Source organism: Thamnophis sirtalis, unplaced genomic scaffold (genome assembly GCF_051295495.1).
Source record: "Thamnophis sirtalis isolate CommonGarterSnake01/CBP01778 unplaced genomic scaffold, rThaSir2_p1.2 scaffold_2, whole genome shotgun sequence".
NCBI lineage: Eukaryota > Metazoa > Chordata > Lepidosauria > Squamata > Natricidae > Thamnophis > Thamnophis sirtalis.
This window is the reverse complement of record NW_028261382.1, coordinates 133,099,700-133,121,775: the sequence shown is the minus strand read 5'-3', so window position 1 is coordinate 133,121,775 and position 22,076 is coordinate 133,099,700. Positions and strand designations below refer to the sequence as shown.

General features: G+C 36.9%; 1 protein-coding gene and 1 long non-coding RNA gene across 3 annotated transcripts in view; one reads left to right on the top strand and one right to left on the bottom strand.

The window, feature by feature from the left end:
• The window catches only part of GDAP1 (ganglioside induced differentiation associated protein 1), a 357,570-nt gene that overhangs the window by 113,687 nt on the left and 221,807 nt on the right, over positions 1-22,076 (top strand). The window lies entirely within an intron of this gene.
• Positions 1-22,076, bottom strand: part of LOC106538605 (uncharacterized) — a 175,764-nt gene that overhangs the window by 136,670 nt on the left and 17,018 nt on the right. For both annotated transcript variants that reach the window (XR_015695623.1, XR_015695622.1), the window contains exon 2: positions 4,195-4,327. This is a non-coding gene — a long non-coding RNA (uncharacterized LOC106538605). The remainder of the gene's footprint in view (positions 1-4,194; positions 4,328-22,076) is intronic.

The following is a 22,076-nucleotide window of genomic DNA, read 5'->3' as shown; positions in this document are numbered from 1 at the left end:
ACATCTCTGACCAATCTGATAAGATGTAATAATAAAAGTGAAATAAGCTCCATAAGATGATTCCCATAAAACAAGTTAATGGTTTTGACTGCGGTAATCAGAGACCCAAGCACATCCATTATTGAAATTGTCCTTTTTCACAGTGATGGAAGAACAACAGTAGGGGCATTTTAAAAGAATGCTCTTCAGTGTTGGACAGAGCGAAGGTCTTAAAAGAACAGGTTCCATTTCTATCTCCATTTCTAGCTCCAAGAGAGTTTTGTATCAAGCAATAAGAAACCCAGAAATATACCAGCATTTCTCTATGAAAACAAATCTCAAGTCCACCATTGTCAAAGGAAGTGAATTTTCCTCCCTCTAAGTCTGTTATTCAATAGAATGTCAGAAGTTGCTGAAACTTGAAAAATGTGTCATCTTGAAAAGGTTCAAGGCTGGTGGAATGTGAAGGAAGTTAATTATATGGTAGAAATGATCTGGCAGAGCACAGACTGAGAAGAACAGTCCCCTGTTAAGAAATGAGTAGTACCCAGTGTTAGATGAAGAGTAGCATCAGCTGGGTAGTACAGAATGGGGACTGCTAGCAACTAGAGAGAAAGTTAAGACTAATGTCAATGTCAGAACACTATTGAAATAGTACTCCATCTTTTGTATCTTCCCTTCTCTCTATTTCACTCCACGTTCATACTCTCCTTTAATTCTAATGCAAATTCCTTCTCATTTCCAACATTTGCGTTTTTTTCTCCTAAACAGTTCCTTAACATCTGCAATTTTCTATCACAATATCTTTCACATACTATTCTTCATACTCGGTAAGTTGCCACACTAAAAGGCAAGGTGATCTTGTGGGAATCTCAAAATCTGCCTGGATATTTCTCTCCACCCAAGAATTCTTCATCACAATCTCTCTCCACAGTTCTGCAACCATAAATAAGGTCAGCTAAGGGGAACCCAAACCAATCACTGTTACAGAGAAATAGCAGAGGGGAACAGCTTACCTATTGCCCACAAATTTTCTACTTAAAATACTATTCTTCCCTGTGCCAGAATGCTAACTGAGAAATGTGTGCATGGAATACAATTTGTCTTGTTTTACAGATAAAAGTAGTTCCTCTAGATAATTACCTCTTGTATAAGTAACCACAAACTGTTTATTCTTGCTGTGTTCCCATGACAGGCTTAATTAGAGTTAATGTTTTGTGGGAATTCTCCAATCCAGTCGGTTGTAGACCATTTGATTTAAAAAGTCCTGGATTTGTTTTTAGTTAAAGTTTTCCTCCACTTGCCCAACTTAGATATTCAGCCCTGTAAGAAAAAGGATTGGGAGGAGTGGCCAGAAAAGCCAGGATATTCATTTTAAAATTCACTCTTGATAGCCACTGAGCATATATCCCTAATGCTTATTGGCTCCCAGGAAAAGCTAGCCATTGCTACATCACACAGCTTGCAAATACAATACTCTTTCTGCAGGCATTTACTTACAATCAATAATTCCCAAAAAATCTTGGCAGGGACTCTTCACACCTAAGCTGTGAAAATACTTACAAACTCTGCAATATACTTCTAAATGTAAACAAACAACAAGGCTCCAAATAACACTGTTTGGGGAACTGCTTGCATCCAGCATACGTGATGGGAGCAAGGCCATGATGATGACCCTTCTGTTTTAGAGTTCCTGGTGCTAGGGATATATCCTAAGATACTTGTGTGTGTTTTGTTTCCTCCCTTTCTGCTTATATGGGATTACCTTATGCTCCTTGTGGGGCTTGTGGTATGTTACATCTGTCACATTTGCTGTTGCTTTTCTTCTGTAATAAAAATTCTTCTTTCTTGCCAGAAGAATACATCTGGTTTATAGAATATTTTGTGGACATTAGCCTGAAAGTTGGATGGTACTGGCAGCTTGCCTTCCGATTTGTGTGGCCAAATTGGGAAAAGGACAAGGGGAAAAACTCATGGAGGAGCTCATGATGAATAGAGGAAGAGTAGGATGAGTGATGGGCTGGACAGTCAGCCAGAGTGAGAGAGTTGTGGGCTTTTGTATAGATTGCAGTCTTTTATCAGTTCTTCCATTTGTACTTCCTTCTGTACCCACTGCTGCCTGCCTGCCTGCAAATATTGTTTTAGTGCAAAAACTCATATGCTGCCATATTCATAAGTAATGAGATGTGATTGGGTCATGCAAACATTGCCCTGAGATAGAGATTTCTCTAAAGATAAAGTCTTCCAGAAATCTAATACCAACTGTGGAATATCCATAGAATATAATATTTGGTATACAGTATATTGTATAATTCTCAGTATTTATATATTTGTCCCAATACATTTTGTAAGCTGGAGAGGGAGAATGTATGCACTTTTTCTTCTTCTCCACTGAGATAAATATTGATAAAATATTTCAATTAAATATTGATATGAAAATGTCTGGTTTTTTTCCATTGCAGAGCTGAATAAGCTGTCAAACCAAAAGCTAGATTTGGGGCTTTGAATAAAGAAATGGCTACTTTTCAAAAACTGGAATGAGACAGAACAGATACTAGAACAGTAGGACTCTATAAGGACAGCCTGACCTGCTTCAAAGCAGAACTCTTAGTTGGGAAAACTGCCCACTATGCCTTGGTCTTGGCTCAGTTCATTCCAACCAATCTCATAACTTGAAAACCATAGTCTACGCTTTTATAATCTAGCATGGGAAAAAACCTAAAGAAATAGTTATAGAGCTGCTTCTTATCAGGTTACGATGACATTTTCAGAGATGTTAGAATATTTTACATAGATAAATCATGCTCAAATGTCCCAGAAACTGTTGCAGAGCCTTACTGAACGACAGTAAAACTACATGCCTTTCATATTTTTAATGACTACAACTTTATTTTGAAAAACAATGAAATTTGCAGAACAAACAGAACTATCTGTGATGAATTATTGGAAGAACAGTCCTAGAAGATTTTGTCTAGAGCGCTGCTGAATAACAAGGGTAAAGAGCATGAAAAAAGATATAGTCCTTAGATTAGTAAACAAGATGGTTAAACCTCTGAGGGGTAGCTTGAATAAACTTTCTAAAATTCTTTCAATTCTATTTCTTCCAAAACATTAGTGGCACAAACCAATGGTGGCAAGAGTCACTTGTATTTTGCCATTGATTTTTATAGTACTTTTATACTACAGGTAGTCCTTGACTTACAACCATTCATTTAGTGACTATTCCGAGTAACAAATGGCACTGCAAAAGTGACGTATGATCAATCCTTGCACTTACAACTCTTGTTCCTATAGTCACATGTTCAAATTTGGGGAAACATGCTCACCATTTGAAATTGATTCTGGACAAATTAGCCTTATCTATAATTTTGTTGAAATGATTATTTTTATTAAAATATCAAAATGATTGCATTTTTAAAAAAGATTATTACTTCATTTGCATTATTTCATCTTATATCAATCTATATCTCTCTATCTCTCTATCTCTCTATCTCTCTATCTCTATCTATCTATCTATCTATCTATCTATCTATCTATCTATCTATCTATCTATCTATCTATCTATCTATCTATCTATCTATCTATCTATCTATCTATATTACAGAGCTGATGTAAAAATGAATGAATACAAATATTTCACTAACTTTTTGATTCTGGATAGCAAACATTTTGACCATTTCATCCCCTAGCTGATAAATATAAATAAGAGGAACATAAAATGTGCATGATACAAAATAATACAATTACTATTAAATATTATTTATGTACACATAGGAGGTGAGATGCTTTGAAAATAAGAATACCAGATTGTTCAATGAGAACATTGAGTGGTGTGTGCTTCTTCCATCCCTTTTCTCCCAGTAGTCAACCAGATGATTAGAAGAGGGCCATACATGAACAGAAAGCAATAACCACACAGGTACTCATTACTTATCACCACAATTGGGGCCAAAATTTTATTTGCTAAGCAATGCAGTCATGAAATGAATCATCACATGACTGGATTGATTTTACAGTCATTTTAGTGTGCTGTTTAAGAAAATTATGAGATCATTAAGCGAATCCAACTTCACCAATTTATTTTGCTTATCAGAAACTGGCTGGGAAGATCACAAATAACTGTACCAGCAATTGGACTAAGTATATTTAGAAAACAAATATTAAAGAAGCATGAGACAATGGCATTTCTCTTCTTCTAGTTGAACAAACCCTTACCGTTTCTGGCTGTTCTTTAAGTAGAGGAAGAGGCTTTATAGCCAAGCTGTAATAACATAGCTTCAGATGCATTCCGTTTTGCTATTTTCTTCTTGGCTCCTGTTCCAATTGTAATTTCATGTCCCACTTTAACCTAGTAAAATGAATAAAAAATAACATTGCATCACTGGTGTTTAAGACAACATAATAATACTCTAGTCATTCAACTTCTGTTGCTGAACTACAAGGTAACTTATACCTGAGGAATTTTTTGTTCAGATCTTGTTTCTCACATTCTACATTAGGCAATTGCCAGGATATATTATTGATTAGGTTCCAGACAAACTACAAAGACCAAAGTTCTCATTACATTATATAGCTCCAGAGTGAGTCACTTTGTCTTAGCCTAATCTAATTATGGTTGCAAGGAATATTTTCCATATATGATACCTACATTTTTAGAGAAAAGACATAACATAACAATAACAATGTTAATAATATAGTTTTACTCATGGTTCAAATAATAAATTATGATCAGCCTCAAATCAGAAAAAAGGTAGGAAATTGATATAGGAGTGGAAAAGCGACAGATAGAAGAGCGACAACACATTATATAGCTAGGTATGAAAGCAACTCTTGATATTGTACATATAAACCAATTTGTAATTGGTTCCCAGATTGCAATTACTGTTATGCATCATAAAGCATATCATGTGACTGCATCACTTGGTGATGATAGGTCCCAGTTGCTGTCATAATTCCAGGACTGTGCAGGTCATTAAGCAGGAAGAGATGTGACTCCCAAACAAGGAGTTTCAAGGATTTGTAGGTGCTGGGGAAATGGGGAGTGCTAAGGTCAGTGCTACAGGCAGATGCTAGGAAGCACAGGCAAGCCAGAAAATGCCATGAGTAGGTGCTAAGGAGTACAGGCAGGCTGGCAGAGACCATGGACCAGTCCTAGAGAGTGCAGACAGGTGTGTAATTGTGGGTGGACACACACTAGAGTGCAGGTGGGCAGGGATGCACTATACAAGATGGGTTGGAGAGGGAGCACTACAAAGTATGCAGTCTCTGTTATGGAGTTTCTTGGGAGAAAAAGTGGTGGAAGTAACTTATAGAAGTGCCTTGTAACCTTTCCCCTTTGACTTTGCTTGTGGGAAGCTGGCAGGGAAGATTCCAAATGGAAATCCCATGATCACTGGATTGTGATCATGTGACTGTTGGGACACTGCAATGGCCACAATTTCACGGACTGTTTATAAGTCTCCCAGTTCACACTTTTGAACAGTGGTCATAAATTGAAGATTACCTGCAAGTGCCAACTATGTACTTGAAGGTGGTTTTTTTTATTTTCTATTCAGCCTATATGAAATTTTAGAGGTAAAAAGTAAAAAAAACAAAAAAAAAACACCCTGATGTTTAAATTCTTGTATTTAACATGTCTAAATTCTTTCAACCTAATATGTCTTGCAGATTTTATATGAGGATTGAATTGAGATAAACACATGGATGCAATACAATAATAATTATAATCATTGTGATTTTGAATTAATTTTAATTAGATATCTATTCTCAAAAGTAGATAAAACTAGTTAAGGCACCAGGTTAGAAGCACAGACTGTGCTGACTCTGGGTCAGTCAGTCTCTCTTAGCCCACTTCCCCTCACCTCGCAGGGTTATTGTTATGGAGAAAATAGGAGATAATATTGTGTGTGTTTTTCATACTGAGTTATTTGTAAAAGTAATAAAGCAGGAGATAAATTGATAAATAAAATATAATCTGTAAGAAAATGAAACACTTTTTATGTGACTTTAAAAAAATGCAATTATTTTTGTTTATTAATTGGATAATATTCAAATTCAGTAATGCTTAGAGTGGGTAGACAAAAAAAGAGTTCTGAATTACTTATTATTGACAATTAGAAGTTTAATGTAGATATTGAGTCTCTCAGTTTTATGGAAAATACAGTATTTTCTTGCAAAATATGAAATACCGTAACAAAAAAGTAAAATATAATTAAAAAGTTAAAATTAATCATTTTTAAAAAAGATGATCCTAATTGGCTCAAGATTGGCTCAGTCTTCCATCCTTCTGAGGTCAGTAAAATGAGGACTCAGATTGTTGAGGGCAACACTGTAAACCACATAAAAGAGTGCTGTAAAGCACTACAGAACAGTATATAAGTCTAAATGTTAAGTGCTATTGCTAAAAAAATTAAGTGTCTTAAAATTAAATTACAACCAAATGAACAGAATTATGAGCTGCCAAAGAATAATCCCCCCTGGATTCAGTAGGTCATACTTGCTAACAGACATGTTTATGATTGCACTGTAAATAAAATAACATTTAAAATAAATAGTGAAGTGAAAATTCAGTGCCTGATGCATGGACTGCTATTTCTCAGACTTGTAGAGCTGATTTAAGTATTATTATAACATCTATCGAGGATTAAAGGTCTGACTACAAAGAAAGAGTTTTCTGAAATTAACTTTGGGAACAAAACTTCAACTAATGTCATCAGAGGTTTTCTTCTGTTTATCTAACAGTCAGCATAAGTAATTGGATCCATTTCATCACATCTAAGCTTGTTCTTTGTGTGACAGATAAAAATGAACATATTATCTCCAGATATTTTACTTCCACATTCAATTAAAACAAATGAAAGCAAGGTTTAAGTACTTTATACAAAAGTCATTTTGCTTTGATAAGTTTTTGAAAGCAGTAATAAATCTACCAAGACTTTGTTTCTGTCAGATATCACATGATTTTAGTGTGACTATTTTGAAAACAGTCTTATATGTCTCAAGCCATAAAATTTATTTATAACTACTAAAAGCAATCAAACTAGAAACAATAGTGTCCAACAACATTAAATCATGTTAATTCTTCTTGACTTTCATGGGAGCAATTAAAACCCATGCTTAATTCCCTGACTGAAATCAACAGGACGTGAAAGTACTCAACACTGATTGGATTATATCCCTAGGCCCAACAAGAGATTTGTTTAATACTTGCAACAGCTAGCTGTGTTAACTTGTTTTTCTTTAAATAATTATAAGACTAGGACCTCTTACTGGGAAATGAAGTCTATCTCTTCAACCCCTTTACTGTGATCAAAATGGGAACCTTCCCTTCACACAACAGGCTCTAGAATCCTTTCTGTAGATTTGGGTTTTTTGCTGAGTGCCACACAGAATCGCTTTTAGTTAGATGGGCAACTATATAAATTTGATTATAATTTGATTATTATGAATAATCAATTATAAATCAATAAATTTAGAATATGATTTGTGTTATACAAATCAGATAAAATTATTCAAGCTGTAGAAAAAGTTTATGTTGTATGTTACTAAGCACTGTCTAATGGTAAAACTTTAATTTTAGGGTTAGGGGTAATATATTAAAATTTGCAAATCTAAAATAATTATATATGTCTATTTACACAGTTTAACATTTTAACCATTTTAAAGGTTTGTCTGGGGAGGAAAAACCCCCCAAGAATAGTGTTGAATCATTGAATAAACGAAGCCCATGTAGGAAATGTTAAAAATAACAAAACAAGTAAGTCAAATACAACTAAACAAACAAGTTAAATGTTTGTAACATGAATATAAACACTGGGATGTTTTCAAAGTTGATTAATTATATGTGTCTGAGAAGAAACTGTTGACTTAGGGGTCAAGCTGGAGCTTTTGAAGCTTTCTCTGTGAATCCCCAGAACTAACTTCAAAATTCGTACTGAAGGGGCTTCCTTTTCCCATTACAGAAGTGTATATACTTAATATTACAGGAATTTCATTATTAGGAGAAAGAAGGCAAACAAAGGAAAAGAATGTGCTATTAAATCTCAATGAGCAGAGCATCTGCGGTGGAGAAAATTAAGATCTTTCTGTTATTTGAAATGAAAAACAATAGATGGATTTTCTGCATGATCTATCCTAACATGATCTTACAGGTTTTCCAAGGGTCTACTCCTCACTACCATAACTGAATCCATCCACCTTGCTCCTGTCATTCTCTTGCTGTTTTTCTTTGTACCTTTCTAAGTATTAAAAGCCTTTTCCAGAGAGCTGGGTCTTTGCATAATGTGTTGGAAGTAGGATAATTTGACCCTGGTCATTTGTGCCTTAAATAAGAATTCTGCATTGATTTTTTGGATGATCCATTTATTTATTTTCTTGGCTATCTCTGTCTCTGTCTCTCTGTCTCTCTCTGTCTCTCTGTCTCTCTCTGTCTCTCTGTCTCTCTGTCTCTCTCTCTCTCTCTCTCTTTCTCTCTCTCTCATACACACACACACACCACAAACATGTACATATGTATATATTTGGGGGGCAAAACAAGGGCAATTTTTAGATTTTTATATCAATATTTCTCAGTGAGCTGCTATCTTAGGAATTCTTCTAAAACATGCTATACTGATGAATACACTGAGTGAGACAGGAAGCTAAGAATCTTGTTTAAATGGACTGTAGGAAAAGACAATAAAGAAGTTAAAATGCAAACAGCATTTAACAAGATGTAAAGCTAAAATGTTAGAGATGAAGTGATTAAACTGAAGTGAAAGGTGAAAAACTGCATCAAAAGATAGAGACAGACACACACAAACCAAATAGAAAGCAAAGGATTTAAATAAAATGGATTATCTTAGCAGAGTAAATTAATTAGAAAGTGATTTTTTAAATGATGAATATACATTACATTCCGATGAAATTTATGGACAATCTATCCATTAATTACAATGAAAGTAAATAAGCTTTAAGTCACATCTCTATTGATTTTTTTGTTATTGTTCAGGTATAGTTTGTAAAGTGAGTAACTATAAGGAAAGAAATTAATTCTGAAAGAAGTTGCTTGAATTGTGTTGCTGTTTATGACTTAACAAGATGTAAGGAAGCGTCACTTATGGTTAAAGAGTTTTAACTGCTTCACTCCACTATTATTTTCTTCCTGACTCTTAAACAGACTTCAATAAAATAACATAAGAGGGAATTTTTACAAAACCGATTACTTAGCTGAGAGGCTAAGAGTGGCTTTTATGATGAACCACCAGTGATAATGTTTCACAAATTATACAGAGAATGGCATGTGGCTGACTTACACACCTGAGTTTGATCAGATTTAATGCAGATAAAACTAAATTTACTCCTTTCTCCCATTTTCAAAAGGAATTTCAGATGAATACACAAATTAGGGCCAGCCCCGCAAAACCGAAGCTCAGGAATTACAGAAGTGGCAATAAATCTACTGCCACCAGAAATAAACACTCCATTTAGGAAACTTGAGCTCACAGGAATTTAGGAGGTTTAGAAAGAAGTTACATTAAAGCACAGGAAAGCACACCAATATTCAATAAAAGGAAAAAAATCCCACATCTTTGGTAGATAAGCAGATTGTAATTCAATGTGTACTTATAGACGTAATAATTATAAGGCAACTATGAAACTCCAATTGAATTTTCAGATTTGAAGAGTTGTAACAAACAGTTTCTTACAATAATTTTTTTAATGATAATACCATTTACAAATGTTGGCAATTTTTCAAAAAAATTAAAAATAAAGTATCTCTGCCTAATCTCAAATAGTCAGTTGCCTATATAAGAGAAACTAGAAACACAAATACATAGCAAGATAGAATTGCTACATCACCAGTAAGAGCAGAGAATTGTTCAATGTGGGCATGTTTGTGAGACCTGTTTCAATCAATTTTTAGATCAATACTCAGCCTCTCATCCAATGGGGACACAGATCAGCATTAGCTGTTGCTTAGAACTAAGGAAACAATAGTAAGAATGGTGTCACAGAATGATTTAATGTTTCATATATTGAGAGTTATCTGTTTGGGATAATTTTTTTATTTACACAGTATGATTACATCCAGAATATAATTCGGGAAGGAAGGAAGGAAGGAAGGAAGGAAAGGCTGTAGGAGAAACACTTCAAAGAGAAAGCAATAGGCCTTTTCCATTGCAACTGCTTCAGTGCTTTGCAACTGTTTAGAAGTGATCTGGGTTTTTAGGCTGCTACTGAACAACTGAACATCTATTTAAATTTCTAGTTAATTTTGGAGTGGGAGGAATTAGATTGGTGGAAGTGAGATGCACAAATGATAAAATATGTGTTTGTTTTTGAATATTGCTCAGCTTTGACTATAAGCTTTATCAGCCCATAAGGTCTAACTGGATGCAGCCAGACTCCTTTGTCACTGTATCAGAGATCTTTAAAGAAAAGAGAAAAGTAAAAACAGGACAAACAAAGCTACTCATCATATGGAAGTCATTATTTGAGAACTATTGTCCTGTTATAAAAAACATTCTGATGGCCCAGACTCTCAAGAAAAGCAATGATTAGCTAATCTCAATTTATATTCAGAACATGATATAACATATGGTAATCTTTTGAAATGACTATCTTTCTATCTCATACCTTTTCTTAATATGAATGAGATAGTGCAAAACTTAGCAGCCTATCTTTTCTAAAATATTTAATTCATATCATATATGCATTAGATATGGGTAGTCATCACTTATTGACCACCTGTTCAGCAACTGTCTAAAGTTGAAAGGGCACTGAACAAACGGAACATATAATCAGTTCTCAAAGTTCTGACTGTTGCATCTTTCCCTTAAGTGACATGATTATGATTCAAGCACTTGGCAACCAATTCCTATTTGCAACAGTTGCAGCATCCCACAATCATATGGCCACCGTTTAGGATCTTCCCTGTCAGCTTTTCACAAGCAAAGTCAAAGGCAGCAAAGGTTAGATCCACCAAGCCTACCTGTGCACCACACCAACCTCCTTCAGTCTTCCTGTTCTAGCACCAACTTGCGTCTTCCTTCCCTCAACTTTCCTGTGCACACATGGATTATACCTTCAGTATCCCTCTGCCTACATTGCTCCATGCCCTCCTTTTCTTGGTCTCCCTGCATTTATCACACTGTGGCACTCCTGTACCCCGGTTTGTGTGTGCCTGTGCCAGGCTTGTTAAGGCCTCCCCCGCCCCCCTGCAGCACTCCTGCACTCCTTACCTATGACTCTCACTATTTCCCACTGAATGACCAACACATCTTACAATTGGCACATCTTACAATTGCCACCCTAAACTCCAGTCCACCTGTATCATCATTGCTATTTTTTGCAATTAAATTGCTTTTTTCCTGTCCAGATTAAAGTTGCAGAGCAACTCTGGAAAAGTGGGAATATGGGAATTTAATGCTTAGCCTATTGCTTGCTACAACCTTTCCCCAGAAATGTTATTTCCTTGTATCTAAATGGTTCTGGGGTGGCTTCTAGCTGGCATTACTGCCAGTTTGCTCGTGGGTATGCTTGATGCGCCCTGTGTACACCTGCACAGTTCAATAGAAATCATTCTGCGCAAGCACAGAACTAAAAAACAAGATGGTGGCGGCAACTGCAGCGACTGGGAAACCGATTCGGAGGCGTGGCCAGCCTGGACCGCTGCTAGTTCTGAGACCTGGGCCAGCATGCCACTACAGGTTCAGCCGAACCGGGCTGAACTGGTAGGAATCCACCACTGAAATGGTTGCTAGGAATTAAAAATGACTTTTTAGTCAATGAAAGTGATATATACAGTATTTCCGGATTAAGTGGAAGATTTTACAGCTATTTTACTAGGACATACCAAGTTTTAAGTCATATATACAAAGTTTCTTACTTTTAACATTATTCTTCAACATTTTTTAAAAATACCTTTTAGCTTTTAAATGACAGAAGAGAAAGTTTTCGAAGTTTTTGCAGGACTATTATTGCAGCATATTTCTTTGATGATTTTTTGCTGTTTCCTTCACCTTAAGCTGAGAAATCTCCAACTGATACTTGAGTAACAAAACTCTTCATATATGAGAACTATTTTTCTTTATTATCTATTTGCCAAGAAAAAAATAAATAAATTGGTTGTAGAACTGAACTTCTAATATATAAGACTGTATTTACTGAAAATAAATGAATAATCCATTGTGATAAACAGGTTTCATAGTATATTTTCTTTTTCAGATAACAAATTATTATATTTTTATCATATTTAGACATATATTCCTATGATTCTGATCCAGAGAGCTAGTGTGGTATCTAAGAGAAACAGCATAAAACAGAAAATTCCCATGATTCAACTACATTTCTACCACGGGCTAAGTGCGAAGCAACCAGTGTCTTTCAGCAATAATTTGCTCTATGGAGAATAATAATATGGATTTAATGTATAGAGTTTAATAAGGATTATAAATAAAATTAAATATCATCTAAAAGTACAAAACAATCCTGAATAATATGCCTGTGTGGAATTTTGTTTTCTTATCATAAATATAAAAGTTGACCAATACTTCATAGGCATGTCAGAAGGAAGCAGATAGATAGCACTAAGTGTAATAGTGTTAAGCCCCTATATAAATAATAAATTTTACAACTGGTCTGGTAATAACCATTAAAATAGCTGTTAAAATGTATAAAAAACTGCATGATTATTGCTAGTGCTATAAACAGCATAAGCTTCTAAGACAGATCAATATGACCATTGTGATACACCTTTTGTTTGCATTATAATCACATTGCTATTTCCAAATATTTTTTCCTGTGTAAAAAATGGAAAACATGTTGAACATCTAATGCTACAAGACACCAAACATACACCTATATGTATAGATATACTTCAGTGGTGGGTTCCGGATCATGTTGCAACTGGTACAGTGCAACAGAGCCTGGTGTCCACCACATGAACGCGCGCAGCACACACACGCATGCAGCGTGCACATACATCCTTACATCCTGCGATGCCTCCACGATTCTCCAGCTGCTCAGCGGAGCATTGTGCAGGTGCCATACTCTCTGTGTGTGTAAGCACCCAAGAGCTCAAATACAGGTAAAGAGGGCAGGTGAGCCCTCTAGAGCACCATACCGGAACGGTACCCAGTGCTCCCGTACACACCCATACCGGGGCATACTGCCTGCAACCCACCACTGATATACCTCTACAGAATATCAATGTACTTATCACATATTTATCTCTTGAAAAATATTATGCAGTATGATCCTTTTCTCCACTGCAGTTTAACAATCCTTCATTACTAAAAAAAAAAAAAAAAGCTATTTTGCTTAACAAGTAAGATTCATATCTTAGCACCATAAATGTCCATTCACCTTCACCACTGCCACAATAAATGCTTCAGCAGCTCTTTATTTTATCGGTGCAATGGTCATTACATAGCAAGGGTTTTCTTAAATGCATGGATGCTGACCTGATTCCCCTCTAGATAAGACATATTTCAGTCCATATGAAGTCCCAGGCAACACAACTGAATTGTGGAAGGGTAGGGAAAACTGTCTTTACAATGCTGAACAGCAACAGCAGACAACAAGAGTATTTAATTGGAAAAATTATGACGGAAAACCACACAATTTACTAAGGAGTTCTATGCCATTTCTTTTTAAAAAGGTAAATAAAACTCGTCTATTTTATAAAACAGAGTGAATGGGATTAGGTGACTGCATAATCCCTTTGGATTTAGTATTTAGGATAAGATTTTGCCCTCAGGCTGTGTTACTGACATCACTGGGCAGAACTTGGCTTCAAGTGACACTACACACCCTACCTATTCATCAAATATTGTGCAAGTCCAAGAAGTTGTTTACATGAAACTTCAAATATTTTAACTGTTTGCTAACTTAGGTAGCAGTGATATATATATATAATATTTTCTGCAGGTCTTATAACCTAAAAAAAATGCAAGCCAATTTGTAAATATCAACTGTGCTCGATAGGAAATAATACTGAAAGTTCTTAAATTAAGATCCTATTAACAACAGCAAATCTTATGACAAATTACAAAATAATATGTCATTGTATGCAGCGGTGGGCTTCAAAAATTTCAGGAACAGGTTCTCTGCCCAGTTGCTGGGTGGGCGTAGCCATGTGTGTGTGTGGTCTAGTCAGCCTCCTGCACCATGGCGGGTGAGCTGTTTTTGCCTTTCCCAGGCTCTGGAGGTTTTCCTCAAGCCTCTGGAAGGGTAAAAACTGCCTCCACTGGGCTCCGTTTCTGGCCTTCCAGAACTTCCAGGAGGCCCAATTTCCCCTTCCCCGAGCCTCCGCACAGGCCCTGCACTTACCTCGCATCCAAAACAGGTCATGTGGAGACTCCTGGGAGGAGCGGGTTGGAGTGGGAGGGGCCAGCCAGGGGTGGGATTTGGAGGTTCTCCAAACCAGCCATAACATTAGTTCCGAGTTCTCCCTTAGAAGCCCAGCCCTGATTGTATGTAATAAAAGCTACCTTCCAAATATAACATCTGGGTCAACACTGAATCCTAGCAGCGTGAAACAGGTTCTGCACTCTTTAAAGTTTTTACTTAAGAAGAGAACGCCTCAGGTTAGCGGGTAAATGTGTTCAGAGGAAGCTGCTGCAAAGTGAAGTCTATGCCTTAAGGTAATTATCTCATGTTATATACTGGAGGAAGCCCATATAATTAGTCTATTATTTCATCTTGTGTTCTTACTGGTCTATCCCTGCTATAAGATTGACTGTAATTCTGAAGAAAACATTCTATGAAAATTTGCCACAGTCACTACTTCCAGAAAATACTGCCTGCAAAATTTTCCTGCAGTCATGTTGTTATGACTGGGATTTGGAGGAAGATCTTTTTCAAAAAGTCCGAAGGATAAAAGAGAAGAATGAGCTAGGAAGAGGTACACAGAGAACCAATTTTCATTTAGTGGCTGGAGATCAAACCAAACTTTATCCTGCTCTACCATCCCTTTGAATCTCTACCAGGCTACTGTCCTGAATATAAGTAGCATGACAGAGGACCTTTCTTGGTAATTCTTGGATGAAGGCCAAAGGAAAGAATTTCAGCAACTGTCAGGACCAAACAAGAAACTGAAAGCTGAACTACCTATGCTAGGGAAGACAATGGCTATTTATTTGCTACATTTAACTGTTTCTTTCCCACTTTAATGTTATTTTTGCTTCATGTTCTACTTTGACAAGAATATATATATATTCTATATTCTATATATTCTATATATAGTGTCACAACCCCTGGTAAGCCCCAGCACTGGTAAGCCCCAGCATTTATCAGCACAAATGCTATGCTATGTGTGTGCGTGTTGCATTTGTGCTGATAAATAAAGCACAAATGCAACACAAATGTAACAAAGGCAACAGTAAAAATAATGGCTTTCTGTCTGGATGGTCTCTTGTGATGAGCAGATAGACAGAGAAAGGAAGCAGTATACTTCCTCCCATACCAGGGGTTGTGACACAAAATACATACATACACACACACATACACACATACACATACATACACACATATCTACATACACACACACACACACACAAACACAAATACACACCCCAACATATTGATTTAGACAGAAAATTAGATACGCCTGATATTCACTAAAATCAGCAGGATACAAGTAAATTATGACCAAACATTTCCACTGATATCAGTGGGAACTGGGTCCAATAAATTGACTTGAATACAATCTCTATGATTTATGTATTGAACCAACATTTTCCTCTTGACAAAGGATAGAGACCAACACTGAAGGAATAAATGTTGATGTGATAGATAAGAAGGTTGGTGGCAAGTCACTTGACAACTGAGTCCAGGTGCTGAGTGATCTGGAAAAACAGTTTTACTAAGAGGCTCTGCCTTAACTAATTATGAGTAAGGCTGGGAGATTCCTATAACAATTTGCAAGATTTTTAATTTACCCAGACTAACATGAACACCCTTACTGAAATCCATCTTATTCTTGCTTCTTTGAAATCCACATTTCCTTGAAACCTACTTATTTTTGCCATTAAATCAGGGTTGACAGTCCTTTATCAATTAAGCCATGACATAAAAACGAAGAACTACTGCTTCTCCTCCTCCTCCTCTTCCTCCTCCTCCTCCATCATCATCTTCATCATCATCTTCTTCTTCTTCTTCATCATCATCATCATAAGGGACCTTGGAGGTCTTCTAGTTCAGCCTCCTGCTCAAGCAGGAGACCCTAAACCATTTCAGACAAATGGATAGTTTCTTCTTACAAGCTTCCAGTGATGGAGCATCCACAACATCTGAAGGCATGCTGTTCCACTGATTGATTGTTCTTACAGGAAGGACACAGTCACTTGCCATTGTCCTTCCTGTTGCAATGATTCAGATTCACTATTGTCTTTTGTTAGTTTAAAATTAGCAGCACTCAAATAAACTAATATCTGAATATCATCCATTAAACATACTTAATTTTAATGGAAATTATTACTCTTATTCATGGTACATTTTAATGTTGTTCTTAGTTTTGGACACAGCACAGGAGGGGGGAGGGGGGGAAAGAGAGATGGATGGTGAGAGGGAGAGGGGGAAGAAAGAGAGAGAGGAGGGAGATCATGTAAAACATACCTCAAAAGGTAGGCATGTTGTGGTTCAGTGCAATTTCAAATCCTGCACTGACTTCTGACTTATTTGCATCTTTTTCCTTCTTCCATTTCATTTCCTGTCTGATCCATTCTGATCAAACATGAGAAGTTATTCTTCAAACATCTTTCTTCTAAGAGCTTAATAAAGTGCTCTAAATTAAAAAATGTTATTGCATTTAAGCATACACAGAGTTATTATAGTCAGAAATCAACCATAATTTTCTTTGGATACAAACTTATTTCTGATTCTATGCAGATGCACTAGTTCTTGAAATCCAAACATGATAGCTAAATGAAAGATTGCCATTTATTATTATAAAAATAGCTGAATTTGCTACTGGAAAACAACACTTTGTCCACTTGTAACTGAGATAGAAAATATGTACTTACCCTCAATATGGCCACTAACATACAGTGAAATCTTAAATCCTACCCATTAAAGATATTTGAAATGTCCTCAATTTTGGAGTTCTTCAGGGTAGGAATAATGATTATTATTACTACAAGCAATAGTTTGCAAACCCACATTAAGCCATGATCTCATTTCCCAGATATAGTACTGACCAGAATGCAAAAGAATGTCATCATAAAATTTAAGCAACAGAAATCCAAATGTTGATCTATGTGAGAACATCAGTACACCAACATTATATTTTACTAAATAATCAAATGTAAGTAGAATATAAGTTCTAAGTTAGTGAGGAACTAAATTCCTTACTCTCATATTGTTATATTATAAAAATAGACAGTGAAAGTCTAGCCAAGAGTAAACAGGGACACAACTATTCTGCATTATTTATTGGCATTGGCACTGAACAGTAAGTCTTTGAGACCCTTTCACACCAGCTTCCTAGCCATTGTCAAAAATAAAGGAAAGGGGATGGATGGATGATTGGTGGTACTGAGAGATCCCTGACTTACGTGTGATCTCATCACAAAACTAAAACTCTTGGCGATGTATTCCCTTCTCAGGCTTCACTTTGGCTGCTTGGCAGGGATAAGCTGGCAACTATACAGCAGTTCTTTCATGAATGCAAGTTTGTGTTCCCATACACTCCCTGTTTTCATCACTGCTGTTTGAATTGTGATTTTACCAAATAGTCCCAATAAATATTTAAACTCATAAAGTTCCACCATACAGTATTTGGAGACTGTGTTCCCAACTTTAAGCAAAGGGAAAAGACACCGTTGGCTCAGTAAGAAGTTAGTGTCTAATGTGCCACACATTCTACAACACAAGCAAGGTAATATTATTTAAAAGATCTACTACCTTCGTTACTCCATTACTTGATTCACGATTGTTCTAATCAGCTGCAAAATAAGCTATTCTCAGGGCAACATTCTTTATAATAATTTGATCTGTGGGCCATATGGAAGCAGGTTTCCCAGAATGCATGGATGTTCCTATTACTAAACTAACAATGAAATAATCTATGATATTGGTAATACCGTTAGTCTTATTAGATTGTTGCAAAGTTTACACTGCAAAATGTAAAAAAATATATATTAGGCATGAACATAAGTATTAAACAGGATTAAAATAGATAAGCAAGAGATGTCGTCTAAAGGATGGACAACATTTACTATTGAATGCAAGAGAAGAGTAAAAGTATTTCATCTGCCTCCTTCCTCAGTGAAGCCTAGTTGTCCAATTCTCTTTAGGGCACTGGAAAACTGGAGATTTGGGATTACTTCTAAGAAGGACTAAATTTTCATTGGAAAAACCCTAAGGAATTTTGTCTTTCATAATTAATTTTCTTTGTTTTCACAATGTCATAAATGTGTAAGTGACATATTTGAAAATTGAGTGGCTTATATTATATTGTGACTTTCTGAAAATAAAATATTCAGTGTCTATTGCACTATATGCCGAAAACAATGAATTTAAACTCATTTTATTTTGTTCCATAGGCAAGCAATCCAATTTTCTTCATACTAACTAAAAAATAAATCCCAAGATATGAGACCATTTAGTCAATGGCGATATAGTACAGCTCAGAATATACATTCGTTTGTGATGTGTGTGTATATATATATACAGTATATACATACTTCTTATCCCAGGAGTGATACATTCTGGAGTCCTCTACCAGACTGTATCTCAAGTTGTGAGAGCAGCTTCCTCTTCACTATATTGATGTGGAATAATTAGCTAGCTTATCCATCCATACTTCCCTCATAGATTTGATATATCCTTTATCCTTATGTCTCCCCTTGTAGTAGCATTCCCTCAATTCCAGTCCTCTTGTCTCATCAATGTATGGTTAGTTCCAGTAGCACAGTTATCATCAGATTATATTTGGTCCTCAACATCTGAAGTAGACCGTGTTAATCCTGGTGACGGCTGAAACAGCATTACCTTCTTGATTTGTGTTACTGTCATATTTGAAGTAGGCATGTGGAATGTTAGAGAATATTTGCCCAAGGACCCTAGGTAGATACCAATTGGGATTAGAACCTCCCACATTTAAGGTGATGTCTAACCACGATATCCAACCACTATATATACTCCATCTAGATGAAATAAGAGATATCCATGTTAAGAATTTAGTATTTCCAGTTAAAAGCACCTACTCAAAGTCAGGTAAGTTGTACTGAGTGCTGAAGGAAAGGCGTTATTTCTCAGGGCTCAGACTTACAGCATGCATGCCACTGCAGAAATGTGTTTTGCTAATGGTTTTTGAGAGATGTGTCCTTTTAACCTCCTCTTCATGTCATCCCCAATACACTGCTAAGGCAGCCTAGAGCCATCCTTAATAGTAGTAATCCAAGCCGACACTAGGACAAGCTTGGAGATGAGCTAGTCAGGGACAGGGATCTGCCAGACCACTAAAAATGCTCCCTCTCTATTGGATTGCCAGGCATTGTACCTCCTTGGGCAGTTTTGGCTGCAAAAAGGGTCTTTTTTTTTACGATGGAATTACTCTTAGCAATAAGACAGTCAGAAAACATGCTGTTGGCTGTGTGTGTAAGTCACATGCATATGTGTGTACTGGGATGATCATCAATTCAGGAAAGCCCTTGAAATTCGCACACTCAAAGGAAGAACAGGAAGAGAAAAGAAAAGAGTCCTTTTGCCTAATCAAAAGGGATTTCCTCAGAAAATTTATCTCAGGAGGGAGAAAGATAACATTGATCCAGAGAGTAATAACAGCACTGAGAGTGTTTTGGCTTGTGTTTCTTTGCTTATATATTCTTTAGACATGGGGGGGGGGATTGATTTACACAATGGGCATGCAATAATAATAACAATTAAAGCTGAATAAATTTTTTAAAAGGACTTTGATCCCTAAACTTGATGTGCTGCACATTCAGGAGAGAAATTGATGGTTGGGTTCTCTGCTGGCAGGGGATGCTGGATGGAATAGGAAAGGAGAACATGGAATCTACCATGCATTACCCTTGGTGAAACTGTTCCCACTGACACATGTGAGGATATCAATGCTGTCCAGCCCTGATGCATAGGCACTTAACATTAGGCTGTAGGAGCAATGCAACTTATGTCAATATACTTTCCTTCTGACTCAAGGATGGGAAGAATTAACATTAACAGGGCTATAAGGAAGAGTTCTTCAAAACTCCTTCCAACCTGTTTAGCAATCAGAGAAAACTTGAATTTCCCGAGCAGGACTGAAATAAACTCTGAAAGTAATTTAAATCTGGAAATAGCAGGAGAGAAAAAATAAGGATACCTTCATCGACTTTCAACATTCCAATCTATTCTGTCCCTACGCGGAGGAGAGCCTTCTCAGTAGCAGCTCCGACGCTTTGGAACGATCTCCCCGTGGAGATTCGTACCCTCACCAACGTCCAGACCTTCCGCACAGCCCTCAAGATCTGGCTATCCCGTCAGGCCTGGGGATAAGACCTTAATCTCGCCCCACCCGAATGTTGAATGAATGTTGTGTTTTTATTGTTTTTATTTTATTATATTCCACATTTTCTTTTTGTGTTTTGTCTTGCACTCCCTTCCTATAAATTGTAAGCCGCCCTGAGTCCCCTAAGGGAAAAGGGCGGCCTATAAATGTCAAATAAATGACTTAAAAAAAAATGTCCCTTTCACCTTCATTTAGAAATTTCTGCACACATACAGGTGAAACTCAGAAAATTAGACTATCGTGCAAAAGTTCATTTATTTCAGTAATGCAACTTAAAAGGTGAAACTAATATATGAGATAGACTCATTACATGCAAAGCAAGATAGTTCAAGCCGTGATTTGTCACAATTGTGATGATTATGGCGTACAGCTCATGAAAACCCCAAATCCACAATTGTGATGATTATGGTGTACAGCTCATGAAAACCCCAAATCCACAATCTCAGAAAATTAGAATAGTGTGAAAAGGTGCAATATTCTAGGCTCAAAGTGTCCCACTCTAATCAGCTAATTAAGCCATAACACCTGCAAAGGGTTCCTGAGCCTTTAAATGGTCTCTCAGTCTGGTTCAGTAGGAATCACAATCATGGAAAAGACTGCTGACCTGACAGTTGTGCAGAAAACCATCATTGACACCCTCCATAAGGAGGGAAAGCTTCAAAAGGTAATTGCAAAAGAAGTTGGATGTTCCCAAAGTGCTCTATCAAAGCACATTAATAAGGAAGGGAAAAGTGTGGAAGAAAAAGGTGCACAAGCAGCAGGGATGACCGCAGCCTGGAGAGGATTGTCAGGAAAAGGCCATTCAAAAGCGTTGAGGACTTTCACAAGGAGTGGACTGAGGCTGGAGGCGGTGCATCAAGAGCCACCACACATAGACGGATCCTGGACATGGGCTTCAAATGTCGTATTCCTCTTGTCAAGCTGCTCCTGAACAACAAACGTCAGAAGCGTCTTACCTGGGCTAAAGAAAAACAGACCTGGTCTGTTGCTCAGTGGTCTAAAGTCCTCTTTTCTGATGAGAGCAACTTTTGCATCTCATTTGAAAGCCAAGGACCCAGAGTATGGAGGAAGAATGGAGAGGCGCACACTGCAAGATGCTTTAATACCAGTGTGAAGTTTCCACGTTCTGTGTTGATTTGGGGAGCCATGTCATCTCCTGGTGTTGGTCCACTGTGCTTCATTAAGTCCAGGGTCAACGCAGCCGTCTACCAGGAGATTTTGGAGCACTTCATGCTTCCTTCCACGGATGAGTTTTATGGGGATGCTGACTTCATTTTCCAGCAGGACTTGGCACCTGCCCACATTGCCAAAAGCACCAAAACCTGGTTCAATAACCGTGGGATTACTGTGCTTGATTGGCCAGCAAACTCATCTGACCTGAACCCCATAGAGAATCTATGGGGCATTGCCAAGAGAAAGATGAGAGACATGAGACAGAACAATGCAGAAGGCCGCTATTGAAGCATCCTGGTCTTCCATAACACCTCAGCAGTGCCACAGGCTGATAGCTTCCATGCCACACCGCATTGAGGCAGTAATTGCTGCAAAAGGGTCCCAAACCAAGTACTGAGTACATATGCATGCTTATACTTTTCAGAGATCC